Here is a 6,406-nt window from a genome sequence, read left to right as displayed (position 1 = left end):
AGAGCAGCTATCAGCTCCAGTGCTCGCCCGCACCTGGGGGCAAGCAGGAGCTGGGGCACCCTGGGCAGCAGCCGGCCTCATGCACAACCCTGGTGTGGTTCATGGCAGGGGAGGGGGGGAGGCGGACCTCACCATGAACAGGAGCAGCTCCATGTGTCCACGTGGCAGGGTTCTTGTGACCCAACCTGGGCCATGTTGCTCCTGCCATCAAAAGGATGGCAGCCATTCCTGTCACTTTCCCACAGGCTTGCTCAGGAGTGTTTCCCTTAACACATGTGTATGGTTTTCACTTAACACGTTTTCCCTTAACACATGTGTGTGGTTCCCCCTCCTTACTTTGACGAACTTCCTGGCCGTTCTCCATCGCTGACACGAGGCCGCCTGTGCTTCTCCCTAATGACTTTTCATCCTCTCCCCCTGGGAGCAACAGAGGTAGGAAAATAAACTGCTTACCTGCGGGAGCTGGACTGGGGCCATCAGGACTGAGAGGCTGCAGAGCTGGGGAGCTGCCAGGCAGCAAGACTCTAAGGGGAGGAGGGTCTTCAGAGGGATGGAAGGACCCTAACCAAGGGGCTCAGAAACACGCAGAAGTGAAGCAAGGAAGAGGCAGACCCTGTCCCACGAGGGGGATTTCAACATCCTCCTGGACTGTGGGCAGCAATTATAGAGCAGTGGACATAAAACAGGAAGGATGCCCTGCTCGCCACCACCGCCAGCCAGCAGTTTCATCAGAGTGCTTTGCCCTCCCACTGGGAACCTGGGTCACCACCTCTTTAACACACCTTGAAGGATAGAAATCCCACAGAGGAAAAAAAAAAAAAGAAAAGAAAGAAATCCCGTAGAGCCCATCCTCTGACCGCAACAGACGTAAACAGGAAGTTAGTAGCAAAAACATCTATGTGTAAAGATTTTATTTATTCATTTGAGAGAGACAGAGCAGGTGCAAGTGGGGGAAGGGAGAGACAGGGAGAAGCAGGTTCCTCACTGGGCAGGGAGCCCAACGCAGGACTTGACCCCAGGACCCCAGGACCGCAACCTGAGCCAAAGGCAGTTGCTCAACCATTGAGCCATCCAGGTGCCTTAGACTATTTTTAGAGCAGTTTTAGGATTAGAGTAACACTGAGAGGGAGGTGCAGAGGTCTCCCATGTGCCGCCATCCCCCCCAACCTACACCCAAACCAGAGTGGGGCATCTGTGATGGAGACGTGTCATCACCCTGAGGCCACAGACAGCGTCAGGGTCACCCCCTGGGGGTGCACGCTCTGTGGGTTTGGGTGAACGCATCATGACAAGTGCCCACTCCCACAGTATCCCACAGCGTGGCGTCACGGCCCCCAAAGCCACCATCTTCCACCTGTTCACCCCCTCCTACCAACCCCGACCACTGCTAACCCAGTCACTGTCCCTGGAGGTCCGCCTCTTCCAGAAGGCCTCACAGCTGGACTCACTCATTTTTTATATTTATGTGATAAAGAAATGATGTGGCTTCTTTTTTCTGGCTCTATTTGTTCACTTTATGATTACCGAATCATAAACAAAAGGTACTAGGGCATCAGCCTCAGGGACAGAGGTGTATCAGGCCCCTGGGCAGAAGGCCTGGGTTACACCCAGCGTTGTGGAGCATCAGCTGGGGTCTGGATACACCAGCTCCCCCTAGTCAGCCTCAGGGCTCAGGGTTCCAGGGTCCTCAAATCAACCCACTCCCTCTGCCTGCCTTCCCTGGTGCTGGTTAGGCTTTGGCCACTCTCCTCTCCCTGTCCCAAAGGTGACAAACCTTTTCCAAAATCCTCTTCTGATATCTTGTTTACATTTAAATCTGTAACATATCTAAGGCTACCTAGGGCCAGCCATGCTCCCCGGGGGTGGGTGGGCTAGCCCTGTCCCTGTGCACCCCCTCCCCCCCCGCACATGGCCCCTTCATGTGGGGCAGCCGCCACCATCATCTCTACTCTCCTTTGCAGCCGACATTTTGGCCGGTTGCCCTGTGCCTGGTGAACGAGCTATGCAGGCCAGCCAGAGAGGTCCGCCAGCGGCCTGCGGCATCCTGGGCAGCAGGGACGGGAGACCCCAGCCACACAGGCCCAAGCAGGGGCCAGACTGTGCAGGCGAGGGTTCTCAAGCCACTGAACAGTGCCCTCTATTTTTTTTTTTTAAGACTTTATTTATTTATTCATGAGAGACACAGAGAGAGAGAGGAAGAGACACAGGCAGAGGGAGAAGCAGGCTCCATGCAGGAAGCCTGACGCGGGACGTGATTCCCAGGTCTCTGGGATCATGCCCTGGGCTGAAGGCGGTGCTAAACCACTGAGCCACCAGGGCTGCCCATGAACGGTGCCCTTTAAACAAGCAAACTGCACAGCGTGTGGGCAGAGCCCCCAGCTTGTGAAGTCGCCCTTAGCCTGACTTTAAATCCTTGCTTCCATGGCCTGAGGCAACCACCCAGACACTGCCTGTGTCTGTACGTTATGTCCCTTTGGCATCTCGGACCACAGAGGTGCCCTCTGTCTGGTCTATACTGCTGAAGGAGAAGGGCCGAGGGGCCTGTCCCTGCAGAGGCCCACGGCCTGGACATGGCTGTGTTCTCTGGGCCAAGTCTGGCACAGTCTCCTTCGTCTCATTTCCTGCCCACCGGCAGTCATTCCCAGGGCCTGGGTTGGACTCCACTCTGACTCTACAGGTCACACTACGGTGCTGGCGGGCCAGGCCGAGGCGGCTCAGATGCCAGGCAGTGCCACTGGTGCCACGAGATCTGAGCAGCCACTGGCACCTGGTGCCTGTCAGGCTGCACATGCTGCGCAGACAGTCCAATTCCTACTTCTGCGCTTATCAGCTAGAATCCTGGTATAAACACCATCCCACGTGGTGCCCCCGTGAGAAGTAAAGCATCCCCCACACTGAGAAGGTGCTTTAAGACCAGATGACGCAGGCCACTCCAGACCGTCTCCAGTTTTATTCAGGGGAACTGGCTGACAGGACATCGGGCAGAGGATGATCCATGGCAGCTGCAGTTTTTCTCTGAAAATCCACACCTGGAATGCCTGGGTGGCTCAGCGGTTGAGCATCTGCCTTTGGCCCAGGATGTGATCCTGGGATCCAGGATCAAGTCCCACATCAGGCTCCTTGCAGGGTGCCTGCTTCTCCCTCAGCCTATGTCTCTGCCTCTCTCTCTTGCTGTATCTCTCATGAATAAATAAATAAATAAATAAATAAATAAATAAATAAATAAATAAATAAATAAATATCTTTAATAAAAAAAGAAAAGAAAATCCACACCTTAGTCCTGGACCTCAGAGAGCACGGGGACACACAGAAGGGTACTGCGGTGCAATCGGGGTAACTGCACGCGCCTGACAGCTAACTGTAAGGAGACTTTGGGCATGACCTGTACCCCAGGAGGGGAAGGTTGTCATCTCTAACAGATTCCTGGGGGCACAGCCAGCCTCCTTGCATTCTGGCCTTGGCGGGCATTTCTCAGGATGTCTATCCATCTCCAAGGGGCCCAGATACGTCACTCACTCCAAGAGCACTCAACCAGTGAACAGGACAAAGGGCCAGAGATGGAGCCAGTGTTGTCAGCAACCCTGCAGACCCCGTGGCACGGTTCATCCAGGTCAGACCAGAGACTGACCGTGCCCTCCACTCACCGGCTTTCAACAGAGAACTGGCTCTCCTCATCTTCCAAAAGTGGTCCATTCCTTGCTTTTTCCAAAATATCGTTAGAAATTTAGGAATTTGAAACATTTTGATGGGTTTTAATCCGTTGCAATCCTTGTCCCCATCGAAGATCAAACTGTCCCAGTTTGGGCCAGTGTGAGGGTGGGTCTCTTCAGGTCACTGCTGAGTCTTGGGGTGCGACCTACTGGACTTTCAACACAGGGGTGATTGCCATGATGCAATGCCCAGATTCATCACAGACACCCCACGCCTGGGGTCAGCCGTGTTTCCAAGAGTCCCTTGTAGTGATTAACCGTATTTCAAGACCACAAGATGGGGCAAAGGATGGTCACCACACTGGACTAGTCACTGTTTCTAGAGCTTCTCAGCACAAAGAGTGGGAGGGGAGATAAAGATGACACAGATTAGATATGGATATGGATAACTATAAGCTAGTTATAGATTATAGGTAAGATTCAGATCAGATGTAGATACGATCCAGACATAGACTAGATACAGTTACATGTAAATGAGACACAGATACACATCACACACACAATCCCTGGTAGTCATTCATCTCTTCTCCATTTCTCTAATTTTGCCTTTTTACCATTATATCAAAGGAATCACTTTGGACTGGCTTCTTTGCTCAGCAGGACCCTCTAGGGACTCCCTGGGGCTGCATGCATGGACAGCTCACCCCTTTCTGTGGCTGAGCAGGATCCAAGGTCGGCTGACACCACCCCAGGCCAAGCGCTCACTTGCTGAAGGGCATCTGCATTGTCATTCCCGGTTTGGCTATTAAACATCCATGGTGCCTCCTGGTACTTTCCACGAGGATCCAAGATCACAGTGCTCTTCTGGAAGCACCTGTCCGCTGGGTGCATGTGTGTCCTTTCCCCTACATGGAGGACATGGGAGATCCTGTAACTACTCCCTGGGTTTCCCCAACAGTGTCAGAGCGTTATCACTACAAACATGATCCTCACATCTGCTACCCTCCCTTGCCCTTTCCAACAGCCGCCGGAGCAAACACCCAAGTGCCATGCCATCTCCACCGGAGCCTCACTGTGTCTTGGCGCTACAGCCAACAGCACATGTTGCACAATGATTGCTAGGAAAATTGTGTCGTGATCACGCTAGCCGTCAGAGCTCATTTTCCAGTAGATTCCTCAGGAAGGGCTCCCGGGAGCAGGTTCTCAGCATTTGGGGTTCTCCCATGTGGATAACAAGGCCCTGTACCATTTATATTGTAAAGTTGATTTTTCTGGGGGCACCTGGATGGCTCAGCCAGTCAAACGTCTGCCTTTGGCTCTTCAGCTCAGGTCATGATCCCAGGGTCCTGGGACTGAGTCCACATCGGGCACTCTCTCCCTCTGCCCCTCCCCCTACTTGTGCGCTATCAAATAAATAAAATCTTTAAAAAAAATAAGTTGAGTTTTCTGGATATAAAATCCTTGGTGCACATTTTCTTTCTTCAAATCTCTTAAACACGCTACTACTCTATCATGTCCTAGCATAAGGTCTTTTTGTCAAGAAGTCTAACAACCTAACAATGCTTTCCCTTATAAATAACGTGCTTTTTTCTCCAAAATGTCCAAAGGATTTTTTGTTTGTTTGTTTAAAGTCCAGTAATTTTGCTAGACTCTGTCTTGGTGTTGGTCATTCTGGGCCGATATTTTCAGGAATGTGGTATGCTTTCAGTGTATGGTTTTGAATCTTTTGTACCTTGGAAAAGTCTTTGTGGATGGTTATTTGCCCCTAGGGTCATATCTGGCAAGTTCAGAGTACGCTCTGACCTGGGAACACAGGCACTGATGTAGGCAGTCCATGCTGGGATGCTGCGTGCTGCCCCAAGCACTCGTAGTTTAACTGTTCACCTGCTCAAGGGCACCTGGGCCGTCTTTTTTGGGGGTGCTACAATTACAAGCACAGTGAACATTCACCTACATGTTTTTGTGTGAACGTGTGGTTTTACCTCTGCGATTAATACCCAGGGTCACAAGTACTGGGCTTTCACGGTGGCTATATGTTCAGTTTTTTTTGTTTTTTGTTTTTTTATTTTTTTTTTTTTATTTATGATAGGCACACAGTGAGAGAGAGAGAGGCAGAGACACAGGCAGAGGGAGAAGCAGGCTCCATGCAGAGAGCCTGACATGGGACTCGATCCAGGGTCTCCAGGATCACGCCCTGGGCTGCAGGCGGCGCTAAACCGCTGCGCCACCGGGGCTGCCCTAAAATCATCTTTAAATAAAACATGCAGACCTGCTGATCAAATCCACCAGCCCAGCTTCAAAGACAACAGCCCAGCTGTTAACGTGCAAGGCATTTTTAGTTGCTAAGTACTGTGATAGGACGTTCCTAGCAGGCTTTCCAAATTGACCTGCATGGAATAAAAAGTCCTCTGTTGATCCGAAGAGCCACCCATATGGGTCCAGAAAGCCAAAAAGTGCAGCCTTTTGGTTCAGGCAGAGACCTTAGAGACTCCATCGACCTCTTCCCACTCAAGGGAAAGGATCCTGAGAGACCAGCCAGAAACAAGAATGGTTTTCCAGTGCACAAAAAAAGGTAAGCTGGGGCACATAGGATGACAACCCTGATAAGCTGACCACGTCTATGCACGGGGAGATAGGAAAATGAATCACCAATGGAAACGAGATAGCAATCAGCCTGCAATTGTGAAGAATTAATCATGCCCGACAAACTTAATTTAGTTCTGACACTTCTTGGTTCGATGTACAAGAGTCAAGAA

At 51.4% G+C, this 6,406-nt stretch overlaps 1 long non-coding RNA gene across 1 annotated transcript; it reads right to left on the bottom strand.

Annotated features, from left to right (window-relative positions):
* Positions 1 to 3,126: 3,126 nt before the first annotated feature.
* Positions 3,127 to 5,738, bottom strand: LOC119871235. Its single transcript, XR_005357176.1, has 3 exons — positions 4,355 to 5,738; positions 3,645 to 4,035; positions 3,127 to 3,177 (listed from the first exon to the last, which is right to left on the bottom strand). It is a non-coding gene; the product is annotated as an uncharacterized LOC119871235 (long non-coding RNA).
* Positions 5,739 to 6,406: the final 668 nt, after the last annotated feature.

Source organism: Canis lupus, chromosome 3, assembly GCF_011100685.1.
Source record: "Canis lupus familiaris isolate Mischka breed German Shepherd chromosome 3, alternate assembly UU_Cfam_GSD_1.0, whole genome shotgun sequence".
In the NCBI taxonomy this organism is placed as follows: domain Eukaryota; kingdom Metazoa; phylum Chordata; class Mammalia; order Carnivora; family Canidae; genus Canis; species Canis lupus.
This window is presented reverse-complemented; position numbering and strand designations above follow the sequence as displayed.